The 22,897-nt window shown below is 36.1% G+C and overlaps 1 protein-coding gene across 3 annotated transcripts in view; it reads left to right on the plus strand.

Moving 5' to 3' along the window:
- The window catches only part of LOC150099834 (leucine-rich repeat-containing protein 49-like), an 853,241-nt gene that overhangs the window by 164,288 nt on the left and 666,056 nt on the right, over window positions 1-22,897 (plus strand). The window lies entirely within an intron of this gene.

Below are 22,897 nucleotides of genomic sequence, written 5' to 3' on the forward strand. Positions count from 1 at the left end.
TCATTGTTGAATCCTTCTTTGTTTCTATAATTATCTATTGTTTGTAAAGCTGATTCTTTTTTTGTAGTTCTTGTAAAATTTCTGTGCTTTTTTATTATTATTTAGTTTAGTGTATATTTTTGTTTTCTTAAAAATTTCATTTCTGCAGATGTTATTCTTTGATCACTCATGGATCAATCCATGAGTGATCAAAGATAAGTAGCGAGTGAATTTTCAGCCTCTGTTGAAATGTATTCGCATAATTTACTTTTTTTTTGTTTTAAAACATCATCTCATTCACTGTCAAGTTATTAATCACAGGTGGCTGCTGATGAAATTAATAAACAAGTATCTGAAATCTTAATTTGAACACTACAACACTCTCATTCAAGGAACTACAAAAACACCTGCACTTTTAGTTATTGTTTTCTCTAAAAGTCGTAACATAAACTAGTCATCTTCACTTTCGTCAGTCCTTTTATTTCCTTTAAGGTTCAGAACTTTATTTTTCTTTCTTTATGAAATGCTGCAAAAAAAAAAAAAGTCATTAAAAACTCATTCTGCTATATTTTCTTCTTTCAATGATTGTTCTATCATCAATGTTGAAACATAACTTGGGTAAAGCAATAGTTAATGCACATGATGTCAAAATTTTGCAGGATGATTTGGATAGATTGGAAGACTGGGCTAAGGAGAATGGATGTCAGTTTAATGTGGCAAAGTGTAAGGTTATGCATTTTGGCTTGAAAAGATTAGCGGCAGTATGCCACATTAGTGGAACTGTACTCCAGGAGATTGACGAGGCCAGGGATTTGAGACTGTTGGTGGATAGCTAGTTGAAGTTTAAGGGCACATTGCAAAAGTGGCTAAATCAGTTCATCAGATTACTTGGTTACTGAAGAATGACAAGCAAGTTATTGTTCCTCTTTATCGAACTTTGATAAGACCTTATCTTGACTACTGTGCCCAGATCTGGACGCCAGGGTTTCTTCTTGATGGTTAGGAGGTAGAGAGGATCCAGAGGTGAGTGACCAAGATGATAGCTAGTCTATGGAATGAACCTTATGAGATCAGGTTGAAGATCTGTGGGTTACAGAGATTGGTTGAGAGGCAGCAAAGGGGTGATATGATTGAGACATTCAAATTACTGAAGGGTTTTTACAAGATTAATTCAGAGGAAATTTTTCAGAACAGGTCTGGTGATGGGAGAACTAGGGGCCATCCATGGAAAATGAGCAAGAGTGTAGTTAGCAAGTGTGTTAGAACTAGGTTTTTTACTTGGAGAGTTGTGAGTGAGTGGAATAACTACCTGAGTTTGTTGTGGGTGCCACGACTGTAAATGAGTTCAAAGCAAAGTATGATAGATACTGTGCAGATGCTGAATAGTTGTTCTTGACATGATGTTTAGGGCCTCCCTTGATGAGTCTAAGGACTCCTTGGAGCTGTCCGTAATAATAATTACAGTTGACAACTATTAGCCGGCAAAGGTTGGTCAGTTGGTAGAGCCTCTGCTACTAATGGCTCAATTAAGCAAGTTCGAGCGCGGTTAGTAGTTGGAAGGGACCAATCGTTCGATGCTGTCGGCACACTCTCCCTTGATGAGGCTTTGGACTCCCTGGGGGTGTCAAATAATAATAGTAATAATAAATGCCCCCCCCCCCATATAAAAGGCTTAAATATTTGCTATCGAGTTCCAAAATCCCCTAATTTCTTCCACAGCAGCAGTAGTGTTCTTTTAACTCCACACATGCTCCACTAAGTCTCCCACTTGTGCATTTAGTTTGCCAAGAAATTAGAAAAAAAAAAAAAATGAGTTGCCATTACTTGGTGTAGTTACAATGCTCTTAAAAATGGTAAGTTTTTCGTGTCGTGAACACATTTAAATTACAGTTATTTCCAGTAAATAAACTTCATTAAATCAGTCATTCATTTAGTTCATTATTAATCTTACTTGTATTATAGAGTATGCATCTTATGTAATCAAAATCTATTATTATAAAAAAAAAATTGAACTTTTCTCGCAATATAATTTCATTAAAGAAATAAACTAGTAATTCATCCATCAGCTCATTGGACATCATCAAATGCTATGTGGTCAATCCTTTCCTTGGCAATGTTCTACACCAGATTTTGCCAATAATTAACTAGTAATTAGAAACACAAAGTAAACTTGACTAATTAAACTGTAGTATGTTGAAAGTTTATTTTTCACTTGTTTAGACTATAATAAATTTAGTTTAATCCTTTATCCAAGTGTGTGCAAACAAAGTTTGCGCCTGCAAGTATCTTCAGGACTGGGGTAAAGTAGTACAACACCGGGCGACTCCTTGCAAAGGTGGAGCAAGCTACCAACACTCTTATCTCAGTATCTCCCATAATGCAAAGCATATCTCCTTGCGGATATGTATAATGTTATGCATTAAGGGAAGGGCCACTACCCAGACTAGTTTTGACCTTTATTGAGGTCTCTTCAGTGGGAGCCAGGCCCAAGTGGAGATACCAAGGCAGAAGCATTAGCAAGGTCATCTCCTCCTATAGGAGCTGCCAAACAGTGTGCCACCTTTTTATTAAATTACTCTGGATGTAGAGAAAGATGTTGAAAGTTTATTTTTCACTTGGTCAGACTATAATAAATTTAGTTTAATCCTTTATCCAAGTGTGTGCAAACAAAGTTTGCGCCTGAAAGTATCTTCAGGACTGGGGTAAAGTGGTACAACACCGGGCCACTCCTTGCAAAGGTGGAGCAAGCTCCCTACACTCCTATCTCAGTATCTCCCATAATGCAAAGCACATCTCCTTGCAGATATGTATAATGTCATTCAAGGAGTCGCCCAGTGTTGTACCACTTTACCCCGGTCCTGATGATACTTTCAGGTGCAAACTTTGTTTGCACACACTTGGATAAAGGATTAAACTAAATTTATTATAGTCTGACCAAGTGAAAAATAAACCTTCAACATCTTTCTCTAAATCCAGAGTAATTGAATAAAAAGGTGGCACACTGTTTGGCAGCTCCTATAGGCGGAGATGACCTTGCTAATGCTTCTGCCTTGGTATCTCCACTTGGGCCTGGCTCCCACTGAAGAGACCTCAATAAAGGTTGAAACTAGTCTGGGTAGTGGTTCTTCCTTTAATGCATAACATTATACATATCCGCAAGGAGATGTGCTTTGCATTATCGGAGATACTGAGATAGGAGTGTTGGTAGCTTGCTCCGCCTTTGCAAGGAGTTGCCCAGTGTTGTACCACTTTACCCCAGTCCTGAAGATACTTTCAGGTGCAAACTTTGCACACACTTGGATAAAGGATTAAACTTAATTTTTTATAAATTGTAGTATATTATTTAATTAGTACTGTAGTACATCTACACATCTTATTGTTTGAACATTTTTATTCCTTAAGTAGTATATTATTCAGTTGCAATATAGTGTTGTCCTAAGCTTATTTTCATAGCTCACAACATGAATTAGCTTAGTGTAGTTAAATGCTTGAAAATTTTATGTAATGAAAATGCTTTTAATACTGTTTGTTAAGAAATACAATTATCTTGTAAAGACCAAATCATGTGACTTAGTGCATCATGAAAAATGAGTCTGACTGCACGTGGAATGCCACCTACACCCTGTTTTCTTCTTTCCCGTATGCACTATCCTGTTTTTGTGAATTTTGTTATTTGTCTTTCTTATTAAGTTATTGATTATGGATAATTTATATAAATTTATCCTTTATTATGAAAAATTAAACAAATGAAAACACAAACTGAGTTGTGATTGAGCTGTGTTTTGGCATACATTTTACACCCACAAGAAGGTATATTTCTGTATAATTCTGTCAAATGTATGCTGAAAATATTGTTGAATAACCAACAAGAAGGTTTTAGAGAATATAAAGACAGAATACCCCTTAGAGGTGATTATCACTAAACAGAAGTTGATGTACTTTGGACATATTATGCGAGCTGATGAATCATTGGAAAAGGCAGTTATGTTGGGAATGAGAAGAAGAGGAGGAAGACCACAAAATAGTTGGATGGGCAACATAAAAGAACTTACCAACTTCAACTTACAATTATTTAAAGAAAGGACAAGAGGCCGAGTGGGATGGAGAGCCTTTCTTCTCAGGACCACCAAGAGTCGGAAACAATTGGATGTCACATAAACAACATACTGAAAACTATAGAATGCATTACTTTGTTTTGTCATTATTATGTGGGCACTTCCATGGAGTTCAAAGACTCATCGTGGGAGACCCAATCCACGCAATCTCTCATACCTCTCCTTGAACCCATTAACAGACAAGGCACTCACAACTGATTTTGGCAACTCATTCATAACTCTCCAAGCAAAAAATCTAGTCTTTACACTGTTTACTCATCACACCTTTATTCACCTTCCAGGGATGACCCCTTGTTCTGGTCCCTCTAGTCAAGTGCTGAAACATTTTCCTGCATCTAACCTATAAAACCTCTCTAAGTATCACCTCATATCTCCCTTTTTCTGATATCAACCAACTTCTGCAATTCACACACCTTCAACCTATCCTCATAGGGAACATCCCACAGACCATTCACCATCTTGCACATTCACCTCTGAATCTTCTCCACCTCTTTCTCATCCCCAAGAAACCCAGGGGACCAGACTGGAGCACAGTAATCCAGATGTGGGCATATCAAGACCTTATAAAGAAGAATAACTTCCTTATTTCTACTTGTTAATGTGTTCTTCAATCTTATGGGCTACCTCAGCAACTGAGGTTACTGAGGTTACTGCTTTAACATATGTGACAGATACTGATGTGGGAACAGATGTGGATGAATTGGAGGTTCTTAGGATATTGCAGAATTTCAATGTAAATACAGCTGTGGAATTAAATGGGCTATCAGCTAGGATTAGGTTTGCTTATACTTGGATAAAGGATTAAACCAAATATATAATAGGCAAAAGATAATGGGAATCAGTTTAATGTGGAGAAATGTAAAGTTATACATTTTGGAAAAAATAGATTACAAGCCATGTATCAACATTGATGGTACTCCAGGAAATAGATGAAGCTAGAGATTTAGGGATGGTGGTAGACAGAGAATTAAAGTTTAGAGGACATAGGTGCACCAGTAGTAGTAGTGGTGTGTTCATAGTGCTTCTTGTGTTTACTCAGTCTCTTTAAATATTTGGACATTACAATTAAAGACATAACATTTGTTATAGTTTTAATTTTAGAACATTATTGGGGTTATTCTTTCAGGTATTCTTTCACTAAACATTTAGTAGCTGTTAAATTATTTAACAAGGATAAATTAGCTAATTTTAAGAATAAATTGCCTATAGAAGAAATAAAATTGACAACTGAAGCATATCCCATGATCAACAAAGAAAGACTTGAAACTGAACTTCGAGTATTCCACAGTAGACCCGACATGCGTGATTATTGTAAATTAATTGACTTGTTAAAATTTATAACAGAACACAATTTAGATTGTGTTCTAAGTGAAATTACTGTATTGATAAAAATTCTCTTGACAATTCCTATGACTGCATCAGAACCTGAATGCTGTTTTTCAACATTAAAGAGAATAAAAATATTTCTGAGGAGTACTATGAATCAGGATAGGTTAAATGCATTTGTGATGATTTCATCAAAGAAAAAATTTTTCAGCAGTCACACAAACATCATGGAAAAAGTTATGGACCTTTTCGCTTGAAACAAAACAAGAAGAATGGATTTTATTTTTATGTAAATTTTGAATTATACTAAACTGTATAATTTTATCGATAATAAACAATATTTTTTCATGTTTAATTTTTTTAAAAAATTTTTTACCATAATTTTGATATTTTATCCAAACACGTATACACTGTACTTACAGTGTGCATGTATGTATATTTCGAAAGTTGCAGCACCCCCATAATTTCAAGCCATGACCAAGCCTGCTCACTAGGATGATATGCCCTTGCAAAGTGGTCACTCAGTAACTGAACTATTTTATCTGCTTCTAGACCATCATCACTCGTTAAGTGATGAGTGATGATTGCCACATAATGAAAGAACTCTTTGGGATTTCCTTTGGCCTGATTGGCTAGATTCTTCTAATCTGATTTTGCCATTCTTTTTCACCATTCTTGCCTGAGCTTTGTACTGTTCATGAGTTTGCTGGTCACCTTTCTCTTTATATACCCTCTACAGCATTTTCTTCTTCTGCAGCTCGTGCTTAATGATATTAGTCATCCATCTAACTCTTATCTGATTAACCCTCCTTGCCTTAGGTATACAATTTAATACTGTTTCTTCTTGATGACCCTTAACTATCTCCCATGCACTACTAACATCCTTACCCTACAGTGTTTTATGCCATGACACAGATTTAAGCTTCTTCTTTAGCTTGTCTTAATCACCTGCTTTGTAGTTCCACATGTAGTATCCTTTATTGACAGATTATTCCTTATGTTTTAGTCTCCAAAGTCAAGACCTCATGGTCACTTTCACCAATCAGGGGTAATGTGGTCACCTTGGTTATGGATAACTCTTCTGATCCCTATAACCCAGTCCAGTACTCTCCAACCCCTAGTCCCCTCCATCATGTTCTGCCTTAAGTAATTATCTCTTAGCAGGTTTATAAATTCTATTTCTTTCTTGCCATGTGATTTTTCTTCCTTCCAGTCTATATCTCCATAGTAATATATCTCTATAGTCTATATCCCCATCATAATCATTCGACCCATATACTCATTGTTCTAATTTGGCAATGCATGTCTTCTTCCAGATCATGTGTGGAACATCCTGGCCTTAATCTTACACCAGATTGCTTCAAATGACAGCCACTCTCCTGCCTATCTCCTATTCATTTCAGCTGCAATTCATCTGCTATCATCAGCAGTATCTCTCCTTCATCATGTTAGCCATGTCTCACTTAATGCTTATAACTTTGAGGCTAAACTAAACAATACCCAAAACTCCTTCCTCTTGTTCCTGATATTTCTGGAACAAGAGGAAGGAGTATATAGAAACTGCAGCATCCCTTTAGGCCCCCATCCACCTTTACTTCCTGAATTAACTGCCCTATTCAATATTTTTGCTTGAGAAACTAGATTCCTCACTTGGTTATTCGCACACTCACTTGTTTAATGGGCTTCACACAAACTCGCTTGCTTCACCCTAACTGCTTAAGTTTTTCTGAATTTGCGCTTCACATGCTCAGTGAACAAAGCTCTAGACACCAAACCCATTTAGATGCAGTCCGTCAGCATTGTACAAATTCTTCTTTCTGTCAAATACAGACCACAGATCCACAAATCCTACATCATTCCTTCCACACAATCTATGTATAGAACGCCTTCCTCCTCATGAATGATTAGAATTTGTGTGTAGAGGCTTAAGTGCTGTGAGGAACATGACTTCCTCCTCAGTTGGCCTCTGTGATAGTGTGGTAGAGAATTACAATCTTCATCTTCTCGCTCTTCAGTTTTGCCTCTTCTAACAACTCCTTTATATTCTCCCTCATAGAATACTTCTCGCTTCCCAAATCATTTGTACCAACCAAGACAATCATATCGTTCGACTTACCTTTATACATCTGGATATCATGAATTTTTACACCCAGAAAACACGATTTTGTGAAACATTTAGTATTCCCCTGCTCATTGAGTCTCCATACATAATTTTCTCCTTAATCTGTTTTTCTTGTTTGTTTGGTAGATCTTTATTATTCCTTTGGACTGCCCTCTTCTTCCTCTTTTCATTCCTGCTAATCTCTTGCCACTTCTTCAGTTTCTTGATTTTGTGCTTTGTCCTATGAAGGGTAACATTCAAGCATGCAATTTCTATATTAATGTCCATGTTTTTCTCCTATATCCACTGCCGCACATTTGACATTAATAACATTGTTTTTCATCCTACTGAAGGTACTGTCCATTCTACTAATATTTTCTGCACCTAATATATTTTCGTCACCTAATAGACACTAACATTGTTTTTTAAAACATTACCTGTAACAATATTTATATAAAGTAAACCAATCAATATCTTGAGCGAGTTAATTTTTTGTGTGGCTAGTAGACATAAGTTGTATTTGTGAAGCCCTTTACAAATACCATTAATCATGCGTATAATTTTAGCAAATTTATTAATTTTATGTTTTTGATCTGTTTCTTCAGTATAGTTTCATTAAAGTCAAGATAATTAAAATTATTTAAAATTATTAACTTGTTCAGTTGGTTTGTGATTTAGCTATTTTGCTTCTTATTGGTTCTCTTCTTTTAAATACTGTGAATTTTGTTTTTTTTAGATGTTTTCATTACATATTTGGTGACAGTCTTATTGTGTAAAGCTAACTGTAGTTCATCTTTTGTATTAGCAATGAGATTTGATCATCTGCATATAATTATTATCATTCAGGATTCACAAGATTCATCATGGCAGGCCCATCCTAAACAACACAAATTATCATACCACTCCTTGAACTCATTCACTGTTTGTGCTCACACCACCTTATCAGGCAGTACCTTCCACCATTCAACACCTTCCATGCAAAGAAACTACTCCTCCCACTCTTGCTGAAGACTTTCTTTGAAAACTTCATGGGAATGCACTCTTGTCCTTGTTCCTTCCCCTTGTTGTACCATACAAAAGAACTCCACAATGTTAGACTACCTCTCCTTCTCTCTACCAAACTTTGCAGGCCACATTCCTTCAGTCCTCATACTGATATGGTATAGTCCTGATATGCCAGCCTGGTTGGCCGAGTGGTCAGTGGATCTGCTCTCCAGCCAAAAGGCCACAGGTTTGAATCCCACCATGGGCATGGATGTTTGTGATTGTCTGTGAAAATATTTGTGGTGATGATGGGCGGTAGATGGCATTGGTGTAGATGATGATGGTAGTTACGATTCATTGTAGTTGGTGTATTGAATGAGGGCACCAACTGTACAGAGAGCTGTACAGTTGGTGCCCTCCCTCGATGAGTCTTTGGAGTCCCTGGAGGTATTACGGAATAATGATAATATCATATTTATCTGCTTTTGTACTCTTTTTCCGGGTTAATTTAACCCCTATAAATCCTGGTGACTAAATCTTGAGTACAGTAGTCCAGATGTGGTCTTATTACAGCTTTATGCATTGGAATCACAATTCTACTGGCCACCTCTGGTCAGTATCTTTCTCAGTATCGCAGCAGTTCTCTAGTACAGTTCTTCAAACAGAGTGTGTAGTCTCTCATCGATTTATTCCAAACTTCAAGACTTTACATTTAGCTGAATTAAACTGAAACCCCCATTCATTTGGCAATCTGTTCACCTTATTCAAATATTACTGAAGGGCTACCACATTTGCAATATTATTAATAACCCTTTCCAACTCCACATAATCTGCAAATAATTGAATTATCCCCATGCAGTTCATTCACAATATAATTGATATAAAGGTTAAACAACACAGGGTTCAGCACTTGAATCCCTTGGAATCCCACTTATAACCTTCTGCTTCCTTGATATTGCTCCCTCATAAAACTCTGATATCTATCAGACAGCCAGCAATCAAGTTCACTAACCTGGAATCTAAACCCATGTGCTGTAACTTAAATATCACTTGAATTATGTGTGGTACTCTGTCATATAGAAAGACAAATACCAAATAATATCCTAAAAGCTATCACAAGTATATATGAAAATAATCAAATACAAATAAGATTAAATCACGAGCTATCATATATGAGAGAGATAAACCAAGGGGTCTGACAGGGATGTCCCCTCTCAGCAACTCTTTTTAATATCTACTTAAATGAAATAATAATAAAATGGAATAAAGATTTACATCAAGGAATTAAACTTTCTCCTACAGTAAACTTAAACGCTCTCCTCTTTGCTGACAACCAAATAATAATTACAAATTCTGAAGATAACTTACAGAAAGCTATTTTAGATCTAAATGAGATATCCAAAGATTATGGTATGATAATATCAACAGAAAAATCAAAAACTATGGCCTTTAAAGGACAAGATCCAGCAAGAACTAAAATAGTAATAGATAACAAGATCTTAGAACAGGTGAATTCATTTAACTACCTAGTATGTATGATCACATATGAAAATGAAAAAGATATAAACGTAAAAATTGCAAAATATTTAAAAATAACAGGTGTAATTAACTCTGTATTTAAACCAAACCAAGTTCAAAAACAAACCAGACTAAAAGTATACAATACATTAGCTCTACCAGTCTTAATGTATGGAAGCAAAATCTGGACAATAAAACAAAAAAGACAAACAAAGATTAACAACAGCAGAATTGAAGTTTATGAGAAAAACTGCAAAGTATACCCTATTTGATCACAAAAGAAATGAAGAAATTATGAAAGAATTAAACCAAGAACCAGTAATAGAAAAAATTAAAAAATATAAACATAAATCGATGGAACATGTTCAAAGAATGAAAACAGAAAGATTTCCAAAACAAGCTTTAAAGTACAAGCCATTAGGAAAAAGAAAACCAGGACATCCTCTTAAACGATTCAACAATGACTTCTAAGGCCGGAACAGGCCATGCTAAGCCTAAATCCTTGATACGCATGATGATGATGACTTTGTCACAATTTGCCTTTGTGCTCAAGACTTTACTCCTCTACCTTTCCCTCATCAGCTGCTCTTATTACTTTATTATTAAAGCCAATCTGATTACCAAAACAAGAGCAACCCTTAACAAATACATGTTGACTCACAGATAACTCTACCATCATCTGTATAATGCTGTTTTCAATCTCTCATTAATTTCTCCAAAATCTTAACAACTAGTCTATAGTTTGATATAGTATAGTTCTATTACAAGTTTATGAAATGGCACTGTCTTACCCTCCCACCACTTCTTTTCTCATTCTTTTCTCATAGCCAGACCTTCATCAAAAAAATCAAATCAACAGAGCTGCAGTTCATTAGCACATTTCCTCAAGCCATCTCGTGAAATCCCATCTAATCCTATTGCTTTAATGATATCCAGAGTACTCGGTTTTTAAAATACACTCCTCTTTCGCTTCTAAACCTTGAAACTTGCCCAACTCTCTAGTATTCAAACTTATTTTTCTATGATGAAATATCCCAATAAAATGTTCATTGTTTAATGGAAATCTTTTATTTTTAAAATCAATAGAATTTTGAAGTTAGCAGTGTAACTTAAAAATAACACTTTTGTAATTATTTCATTTTAAGATTGGTGAAACTGTTTCAGATACCATCGAAATATTGCAAACAGCATTCAGAGATGAGGATATGGAATTTTCTGTTTATTATATGTTTCCTTGATGGATGGACCTATGATTTCAGTCAGGATTTCTCCATGACTGCAGGTCGTAAAGAGTCCAGCTGTTCCTGTCTTGGGCCTTTCTTCTCCATTTTCTTCCAAATTTCTTAATCATTGGGTCTTCCCACCTTAAGGCTGGTCTTCCAGGTTTGGATACCAATTTGTTACTCTGACTGTCCATCTATTGTCTCTCATTCTGGCAAGATGTTCTGCCCATCTACTTTTGCTGTTGTAGATTGCTTTTATTACATCTTTGAGTCCAGACTTCTTCCTGATTTCTGTGTGTCTTATGTGGTCTATTTTATTTATATTGCACATTGAGTTGTTATTAAGCTTTGTTCTTCTTTTAAAGTTGTGTTCCATGTGTCACTGCCATAAGTTAATGCTGGTAGGATATGACTATTGAAAATATGGGCTCTTATTTATATATATCCGAGTTTTTTTTTGCTGTTTCATTTGATATGCCATTATTCATTTTTATGGACTGTCCGAGGTAGACGTAATCTTCAACTTTTTTGATGGTGTGGGATTCTAGAGTGATTTTATAATTTTTACAGTATTTGTTTTTCATCCATCTTGTATATTGTCCAGATGTATTTCCAATCCAATTTTTTGGCAGTTTTGGCTTATGTCATTCAGCATTGATTCTAAGAGTTTGGGGGAGTGAGATATTAATACCATATTGTCAGTGAATAATAAGATATTTAGCATTTCATCATCCACACCTTTCATGTCAGTTTTTCGAATGATGCTGTGAAGAGATTAGGTGATAAGACATCGCTCTGACGTACTCCTCTACTTAAGTTAATTTTAATCGGGTGATTGAAAAGAGTGATATTTGTTGTACCTTCTTTGTAGATATCTTTTATGAGCTGGATGTGTGCTATTTCTACTTCTTGTTCTATTAAAGCTTGGAAGAAGAATGAAAGAAGAACATGTAAGAAAGTTTTAAAGCGAATAAAAGTTGAGCATTGCTCAGATGTGAACTATAGACTAAAATACACAAAGATTATTGAAGAAAAAATAAAAGAGTTTGAGAACAGGAACCAAACTTTGGAGATTCATTGGCAAGCCTTGAAGAAAACTCTGATTGATTCAGTCCGAGAGGCATATGGTGAGGTTGTCTGCAAAGATAGAAAAAGAACTCCATGTTGGGCACAGGAAGTTAAAGAGGCAGTGAAAGAAAAGAAGAAAGCATATCAAAAGTTCCTGGCAAATAAATCAGCTAGTGCTCTTAGAGAATACAGAGACAGATGTAACAAAGTTAAACACTGTGTAAAACTAGCTAAAAAAAAACATTCCTATGTTTTAAAAACAGTTTTTAAAACATAGGAATGTTTTACTTTGGTAAGAACATTCAGTAGCCAGCCTGGTTGGCCAAGCGGCTAGTGTATCTGCTGTCCAGCCAAAAGGCTGCGGGTTCGAATCCCACCGTGGGCATGATTGTTTGTGATTGATGTTCATGATTATATGTGGAAATAATAGTGGTGGTAGTGGATGGTAGATAGTGTTGGTGTAGTTGTGGTTTGTGGATTCAGTGGTGAAGACAAAAAGATGTAGAGTAGGTGTCCTCCCTAGATGAGTCTTTGGACTCCCTGGAGGTGTCATGTAATAATAATAAGAAGAACATGGAAAATAAATATGAAGAAGGTAGCAAGATATTCTTTAGGATTTTGAAGAAGCTCAGAAATGGAGGAAAGAGTGTTGTAAAAGGAATTGGAGATGATAAAGGTGACATGAAAACTGGAGAAAAGATATCCTTGAAGTATGGAGTAATTACTTCGAAAAATTGCTAAATGAAATATGCAGTGATGACAGCACAGTGGTAAAAAACACTGATCAGGCATGCATAACCATACTTGAAGTAGAAAAAGCCATCAAAAGTCTGAAATGTGGAAAGGCAGCAGGAGTAGATGATATTTGACCAAAAATGTTGAATTATGGAGGTATAAAAGTCTTTCAGTGGCTGCACTGCATAGTTCAAAATGCCTGGACAGAGGGACAAATTCCCGATGATTGGAGTAGAGCTCTCATAGTACCCATATATTAAAAGGGAAATAAAACTGCTTGTGAGAATTACAGAGGTGTTTTTCTACTGAGTGTTCCTGGTAAGATTTATGCAAGTATACTTGAGAAACTGTTGAGATAAATTGTGGAAGAAAAGCTTGGGGAAGAACAAGCTGGATTCAGGCCAAATAGAGACTGTCAGGATCAGATATTCACTTTACGACAAATAGTTGAGAAATCATGGGAATATAACAAAGATCTGTATTTAAGTTTTGTAGATCTGGAAAAGGCATATGACAAGGTGCCAAGAGAGAAGCTATTCAAAACGCTAAGTTTATATGGTGTCAATGGGGCATTATATCAAGCAATGCTTAATCTTTATTTGAGTTGTGAGTTAGCAGTTAGAATTCTAGTCTTTAGTCTCTAGTCTTTGTTATTCATTATCTATATGGATTATATTATGAAGGAAAGTGGTATTAAACTTGATATCAAAATTGGAGATGTTAATGTCAGATGTTAATGTCTTTATGCAGATGATAATAACATCATCTGCATAAAGCAAAGATGATGTTATACTTCTAAATAAATCCGCTACAAGTCTGCAAGATTCCCTGACTAAATTGAATAACTGTTGTAATAGATATGGTATGAAGGGTCAGCAATAACAAGACATTGGAAATAGGCAGAAGCATTGAAAATATCAGCTGCATTGTGAATGGAGAACCTACAGAAGAAGTGAAACATTTCAACTACTTAGGCACGATTTTTAGTGAAGATGGTAAATTAAATATGGAAATAGACAACAGAATCAACAAAGCTGGCATGGTAAGAAGTCAATTGAATAAATTCATATGGAATTAGAGAGAAATTAGTCAGAACACTAAATTAGCTGTATACAAGACGGTGTTCAAACCAGTTTTAACTTATCGATCTGAGTTTCAGCTGGATCAGAAGTAAAACACATGACCAAAGACTAGAGACAGCAGATATGAGAGTCTTGAGAAAGATTATTGTGTACCGATTGAGAAAGATTATTTGCAAGAACAGATGGCATCAATCATAATATCATATTAAAAATGAGGATATTTTGTCAGCATCCAAGAATGCATTAGCAGAACTATCTCAGGTGGTATGGCCACTTAAACAGAATGTGCAAGGAAAGATTACCAAACAAGTGTTCTCTGCCAGTTTGGCAGGAAAACAACCATGAGGAAGACCAAGATATAGGTGGATTGATACAGTAAAAAGTGTCTTACAAGATAGAAATATAAGATCTGATAATATTGGCGTCTTGACAAGTAATAGACTGATTTGGAGGAAAATTGTAGATAGGAAGTTACTAATGATGTAAATTTTTCATGTAGTACTATCATATCCTGTACACTCCTTGAAGGTACATGGCAGGAATTTGATGTTGATGTATGTAATTGAGCGCACACAAAGCTGAGTCTTAAGATCTAATTGCATCATCAGAAGATGTGATGTGGATTAAGTGTTTAATTTAAAGTTTAGTGAATACTAAATTGGGTTGTATTCAGTCAGTTGAGAATTCCGGTAAAGAAAGATATATTTGGTACTACACGGCCAATAATTATGAAAAATTTAAGAAAGAACTGTGAGCTATAACCATGCAAACAGAAGTTTGATGGAAAGGAGATATCTACTGCTGCTTAGGCATTGATCAAGAGATACTTAACAGCAGCAATATCTGAGTGTATATTCCAAAGCTGAAAATGCTAACTATAGATAAAGCATGTACTCTCGGAAGAAAAATAAAATGGGGGGGGGGGAAAGCATTATGGAGACAGCATAAGATTAAGGGCCAATAATTTGCCAATAACAGCAGGCCAGGATGTTGACTTGCTTTATGAGTGCAGTATGAGCAGAAGTTAGCCATGTAAAATCCTAAATAGTTGTTTTGATATTTTATAACTAGAAGAAAGAATAATTGTGGGAAGATTATGTTAGTGGAAGAAAATGGTAGATTGGGAGCTGCTGCAGAGGATATAGTTGAGGTTTTAAACTGTTTATCAAGGTATTTCTTCATCATCATGAATGCAGCATTGTGAAGAACATCTGTGTAGAGGATGTGGTGGTGATGATGGAAGGACTGATAGTCAGTGTGCAGGGAGCATCTGAGTTTTCCTACCAGTCATTCATCCTTTTATTTGCCATATAGCAAAATAAATCTCAGGGATTTTCCCTAGTTCACTTGTCTAATTTCCTTTTGCACTCTAACTTTCTTACTGTACTGGTCACCTTTGTTGCCTGTGTTTTGTACTGCTCATAACATTGCTGATCATCTTTCTCTTTAAATTCCTTCCATGTTATTTTTTTTTGTTTTGTAGCTCCTGCTTAATGATGCTACTCATCTAATTCTCACCTGATCTACTGCCTGACTCTAGGTATGCATCCTGCTACTTTCAAATGTCCTTTGATCATTTCTTAAGCATACTAATATCCCTCATCTTGCAATTTATTATGCCACAGCACTGCACCAAGCAGTCTCACCCCCCCCCCCTCAGATTGTCATAATTACCACCTCTGTAATTTCACATACAGACATACCTTAGTCATAGGGCATGCTAGGTTTCAAACAATCATTGTATTGTGTACATCACATCCCTTTTCTTTTCTTTTCTTTTTTTTTTTCTTCTTTTTTCTTTTCTTTTTTTCAAACATAATTTAAACAACTGTAACAACAGTAGTGTGAGGTAAGTTTAACATGTGGCCTATCGCACTGTTTGATACACCGTCACTGAATTTAATAATTTAAATTTTAGTGTGTACTGTAGCAGATTTACACGTTTCTTTCTTTTCACTGAAAGTAACAACACCCTTAATTTGAATTTTATCTACCATTATTAACAAATAAAATAAAACAATAGTTATAAACAGTTTATAATTCACAGCAGAACGCAGAGAGATGTATTTTCAAACATGTGGAAAGGCTTATGTGTTCATAGTACATGATATTTATTTGCATGGTATGGATGACAGTACAGAATGATAAGAAAATAATACTTATTAACTAATTTCGCTGGTATATCCAGCATCTTCAGAGCATAAAAACAGTTTGTCACAGTATGCAAAACAATAGCAATTTGGTATAACAATGGTTCCTAATTAGGAGTTTAGTATCTTGTGTTGTCCATTACATTTTTTTAAACTAGTCCCACTGTTATAACAAATTGTTGTCAATGTTTTTGTGCTCTGAAGATGCTGGATATACTTGTTATTATTATTCAGGCTTCCATGGAGTCAAGAGACTCATCGTGGGATGTCCTTCATAGGAAACACAAAATCTCTCATACCACTCCTTGAACTCATTGATCGTTTTCTTGCTCTCAATACTCTATCAGGCAATGCATTGCATGGTTTCACCATCTTCCACACAAAGAAACCACTTCTCACCCTCTTGCTCATGTTTCCTTTCGTACTTTCCAGGGATGGCCCCTTGTCATCGCTCCTTCCTGCTGCTCCACTAAGTGAATGAATTCCCCAGTGGCAACACTGTAACTGCCTCTCAGCAGTTTAAAAGTCTCGATCATATCGCCTCTCATTCTTCTATCCACCAAACTCTGCAGTCTACATTCCCTCAGCCGATCCTCATAATTAACATTGTACAGTCCTGAAACCATCTTTGTCATCCATCTTTGTATCCTTTCCACAGTTAATTTATCCCTTTCAAATCCTGGGGACCAGATTTGAGAACAATAGTCTAAGTGTGGTCTGATCAGGGTCTTATACAATGGAATGATAACTCTTTTATCTCTGCAGTTCAGCATCCTTCACCACCTTTGCAATATGCCCTCTGAATTTCAGTTTTCTATCAGTCATCACCCCAGATCTCTTGTCTACCCTGCTACCTCCAGTACAGCTTCGCCAATCAAGTATGCAGCTTCCCATCAATGTATCTCAAATTTCAAGACCTTACATTTTGCTGCATTAATCAGACACCCCATTTATTTGCCCATCTGTCTAGTTTATTCAAATCCTCTTGCAGAGTTGTCACATCTGTACGATTACTAATAATCCTTACCAGCTTCACATCATCTGCAAACAACTGAATATCCCCTTGCAATCCATTCACAATGTCATTGATATAAAGGTTAAACAATACAGGTTCCAGTACTGAGCCCTGTGGAACCCCACTTGTAACCTTATGCCTCCTTGATATTGCCCTGCCATATACAACTCTCTGATGCCTACCAAACAGCCAATCCTGAATCCGGTTGACTAACCCGACATCTAAACCAGTGTGCTGTAACTAAATATCAACTTACATGTGCACCCTGTCAAATGTCTTTGCAAAATCCAAAAAAAAAAATGGCAGAGTATGCGTTTTCCTCATTAACTGCTCTTTTTACTTTATTAAAGAAGGCAATCATATTACTTAAGCAAGAGCGGCCCTTAATAAATCCATGTTGATTCTCACAAATAACATTATCCTCATCTGCCCAATGCTATATATGGTCCCTTAATAATTTCTCCAAGACCTTAGCAACTACTGATGACATATATACTGGCCTATAATTAGACACTTTGGGTCTGCTACTGCCCTTATGCAATGACACTATCTTACGCATTTTTGGAAATTATGGAGACAACTACCATGTTTGAATAAAAACTTTAGTTTACTATTACTAAAATTTTACAATTCGACTTTTCGACCTTTATGTTAAGGTCATCTTCTGGAGCGTACAAATATACACAGGAAACAAGCTATACTACAATCATACTGGTTCGTTAAAGACACTGACTAACCGCTACCACAATTGTTGGCCTGACCTCTGGTGGGAAAAAAAAAAAAAAAAAAAAAAAAAATTATACATCAGCACTAAAGTCCTATTATTTGTGTTGTCTACTATATACATATATTAACATTATATTAACATCATCCCAGCCAGTTGGAGTGGAATGGTTTCTAATAATAGCAGATTGGCTAGAGTCCTGACTTGTGTTGAATCTTTCAAATTAGGTTGGCTGAATGTGTGCCATCCAGATCCTTGGAATTTTCATACCATCTTTGTTGTTGATATTTGGGTGGTTTATCAGGATTTCGCAGGATTCTTTAAATTTTCTTTCGTACCATGTTTTTGTACGGTGTAAGGAGCAGGTGCTTTTCCAGTTGATTTGGTGTAAGGTGTTGAGTGCGTGGTCTGAGAGGCCTGCTTCACCATGATGGTTATATTTAATGTGTCTAATGTGTTCTTTTTTGGGTATAGGGATTGTCCGTCCTGTTTCACCAATGTACGGTAAGTTACAGGTGCAGCGGATGCAATAGACTCCAGGATGTGCTAATGGGAGGAGAGGGTCCTTAGAGGAGCTGAATATAGTTTTAAGTTTAGTGGGTGGTTTAAAGGTGGCATTAAGGTTATAATGTTGTAAGATTCTGTTGATTTTTTCTGATAACCCTTTAGTTTTGACGTTTCCGTCAGTTTTGACGTTTCTGCCCTTTTCACTAATGTCCCCATCAATGACACAATTCTCCTACTACAGAACAAATTTCCGCCCGACATTACGGCCCTCTTTGCCCACGTACTAAAGTCCGGTTACTTCGTGTGGCAAAACAAATTCTACCTACAAAAGGAAGGTACGGCCATGGGCTCACCATTATCCCCCCCAATCGCGAACTTCTACATGGAAACCTTTGAGCAAAGGGCTCTTGATTCCGCCATGCTTCGACCGACAATCTGGCTCAGATACGTTGACGACGTGTTCGCGATCTGGCCGCACGGCCGACAAACGCTAAACACATTCCTCAGCCACCTAAACAAACAACACGAACGCATACAATTTACCATCGAAATCGAAAACCAAAATTCGCTCCCGTTCCTAGACACACTAGTTACACGTCTTCCTTCAGGCAATCTATCCTTCACGGTCTACCGAAAACCTACACACACGGGCCAATACATACATGCGAATTCATATCACCACCCAGCACAAAAATATGGAGTCATAAACACCCTTAAAAACAGAGCCACAACTATTTGCTCTAACCAGCAGGCCCTGAAACAAGAACTAAAAATCATTAGTGACACATTCATAAACAATGGCTATAACAAAAATACTGTCAATAAAATACTCTATAAAACCACAACAAAAACGAATCTAGACTACAGTAAAACCATAGCCATCCCATACATTAAAGGGTTATCAGAAAAAATCAACAGAATCTTACAACATTATAACCTTAATGCCACCTTTAAACCACCCACTAAACTTAAAACTATATTCAGCTCCTCTAAGGACCCTCTCCTCCCATTAGCACATCCTGGAGTCTATTGCATCCGCTGCACCTGTAACTTACCGTACATTGGTGAAACAGGACAGACAATCCCTATACGCAAAAAAGAACACATTAGACACATTAAATATAACCATTATGGTGAAGCAGGCCTCTCAGACCACGCACTCAACACCTTACACCAAATCAACTGGAAAAGCACCTGTTCCTTACACCGTACAAAAACATGGTACGAAAGAAAATTTAAAGAATCCTGCGAAATCCTGATAAACCACCCAAATATCAACAACAAAGATGGTATGAAAATTCCAAGGATCTGGATGGCACACATTCAGCCAACCTAATTTGAAAGATTCAACACAAGTCAGGACTCTAGCCAATCTGCTATTATTAGAAACCATTCCACTCCAACTGGCTGGAATGATGTTAATATAATGTTAATATATGTATATAGTAGACAACACAAATAATAGGACTTTAGCGCTGATGTATAATTTTTTTTTTTTTTTTCCACCAGAGGTCAGGCCAACAATTGTGGTAGCGGTTAGTCAGTGTCTTTAACGAACCAGTATGATTGTAGTATAGCTTGTTTCCTGTGTATATTTGTACGCTCCAGAAGATGACCTTAACATAAAGGTCGAAACGTCGAATTGTAAAATTTTAGTAATAGTAAACTAAAGTTTTTATTCAAACACGGTAGTTGTCTCCATAATTTCCAAAAATGCATTCGGATCACCGTGCAAGCCTAAAAGAAAGGACACTATCTTACCTTTGTTCCATTCCTTGGGTACCTCTCCCATAGTCATACTTTCATTGAAAAGCCAGGTTAATGGAGCTGTCAATTTTTTAGCACATTCTCTCCAAACCTGTGGTGAAATACCATTCCGGTTCCCCAGCTTTACTGACATCCAGAGTACTCAGTATTTGGAAACACTCACCTTTTGACCTCTAAACTGCCCTATCCCTCTATTATTAAAATCTATTTCTCCAGGATGAAATACTTCAATAACATGCTCATTGAACAACTCCACTATGTCCTCTGCATCAGTGACTCTATAGCAATCCCTCGATTAGTGCACCTAATGCGTTCTTTAAAATAGGCACATTAATCGAAAACTCACTAATCGAATATAATAACCTATGGGAAAAAGTATAATTCATTCCTCAAATTTCTTTTTTGAACCTTAATTTTTTTTATAGTCTCAGGGCCTAGTTAAAGGAAAACCATGAAGCTGAAACACAATAAAACATATTCAGAGTATAAATTTTATTATTTATGGTGTCACTAAGTCCCCTTTCCAGCACTCCCTTGCATTCTTCTCATTTCTCTCTGACTGTTTCCATTCTCTCCTCTTCTATCATTCCTATAACTCTCTCATTCCCTCTCTTCTACTGTTTCCATTCTCTCCTCTTCTATCATTCCCATACCTTTCTCTCATTCCCTCTCGTCTACTGCTCCTATTCTCTACTCTTCTATCCTTCCAATACTCCTCTCTCATTCTCTCTCTTCTAATACCAGTGAAATATCAGCATATAAGTTAATATTGTTTTCTTATCATTGTGTGTTGGCATCAATACTGTGAAAATAAATAACAGCGAGATGTAGCAAGCAATGTAAACTGTAAACAAGCAGTTCATGAAACTATGCATCAGTTAATTCACAGGATGTTATGTCACTAATACCATTGTTTGAATGAATGTAACATTGTATAAATTGGCCTCATATAAATGTCATAATTGAAAAGTGTCATGTGAGTGGATCGTCATAAAGCAATGCATCTGAAGGATGGGTATTACTGTATACCCAAGTAGTAAGGCTTGTTCACTGTACCTCTCGGCCCAATGGCTCCAGTACCAAAAAAAAAAAAAAATTAACAAAATGGTTGCTTCATTGCCTCATATCCATTTCAATATAAAAATTATGGTAATGCTCTTATTCTTTATGTCCTCTGCATACTTTAGAAAAATTAATCAGAATGCTAAAGAAATATAATCTCTGCACTGCTTTCAATCCTCATTTGAAGCTTGCTATGTTATATGCTCACACCCTCCCCTCTCTGTTCTAAACATGTACAAGATTCCTTGATTTTGCCAGTTCATATTATGGATAAACTGGGATATCTGCCAACATCTCCATGTATTGAAGAACACAAGGCATATATCCACCACTACATTTATGGTCAGTCAACTCTAGCTGACCATGCCTTGGAAAACTTGCACATAATCAAGTGAAAAACTACAATGCTTCACTGCAACAAATACAAAGTTGAAAGACTTTTTTTTTAGAATCAGCAGCAGATTTAAAAAATCAACCTAATATAAATAAATCCTTTCCTTTAGAGCGATCAGCATTCATTTCAGACAAATTATGGACTATGCAATAATTGTTTTAATTTCCTGACATTCCGATCTTCATATTAAGGTCATCATCTGGAATATACACACACATACATATATATACAGTGGTGCCTTGGTTGGTGATGCTAATCCATTCCGGGATTACCGGCGTTATCCAAGGCGTGATTCCCCATGAGATTTAATTGAAAATCGATTAATTTGTTCCGGCTCTTCTAAAAATGCAGATAAAACTCATTTAAAATGTCATAAAAATATGGTAAATATCATTTATTTATTATTATACCATATATGTATTTGCTACAAAAAAAATTAACATTAATAAAATGAATTGTTCATGAAAACAGTTTTTAATTATCAATCTTCACCAGAAGGACAATTGGGCTTACTTCGGAGTTTTTTGACAAATGGACCTGTAAAAAACATGTCTAGGGTTGTTTGCTTCTGCCTCTTTTTGAAAATGTTTCTGAAAAACTGCGTGGACTTTTCATTAAATAGATCTACAGTTCTGATAACCTCAGATTTGTTTGGATTCCATTTCATAGCAACAATTTGAACTTCCTCCCACTTTGCTAAAACATTTTTGGGTTCAGCAGTTGTAATTTGTTCTTTCTCTCCATCCTCATCTTCAGATGAAATTTTCATTTCCTTTTCTTCACATTGCTGCTCGAAAGTTCTTTTAGCTCGTCAGTAGTCAGTTCTCGGTCATGCATCTCCAATAATTCTTCAACATCTTCTTCCTCTACTTCCAAGTTAAGATCATGAGCAGTTGCCACAATATCCTTTACCAATTTGTGTCCTTCATCTGAAGGTTCTTCATTACCAAAGGAAGGACCCGGTTTCCTCCATGCTGCTTTGAGACATTTCATTGTTACTTCTTGCCAAGCCTTTACAATTAGCCTAATTGCTATGACAATGTTGAATTCTTCTTTCCAAAATTTTCTTAGGGTTATGTTGGTAGCCTCACACATTTCAAACCACCTGGTAAAAAAAAGTGCCCTTGTGTAAAGTTTTTTATAATTT

Source organism: Typopeltis vanoorti, chromosome 14 (assembly GCF_054136105.1).
Source record: "Typopeltis vanoorti isolate ZY-2024b chromosome 14, IOZ_Tvanoo_1.0, whole genome shotgun sequence".
NCBI classification, from domain to species: Eukaryota; Metazoa; Arthropoda; class Arachnida; order Uropygi; family Thelyphonidae; genus Typopeltis; species Typopeltis vanoorti.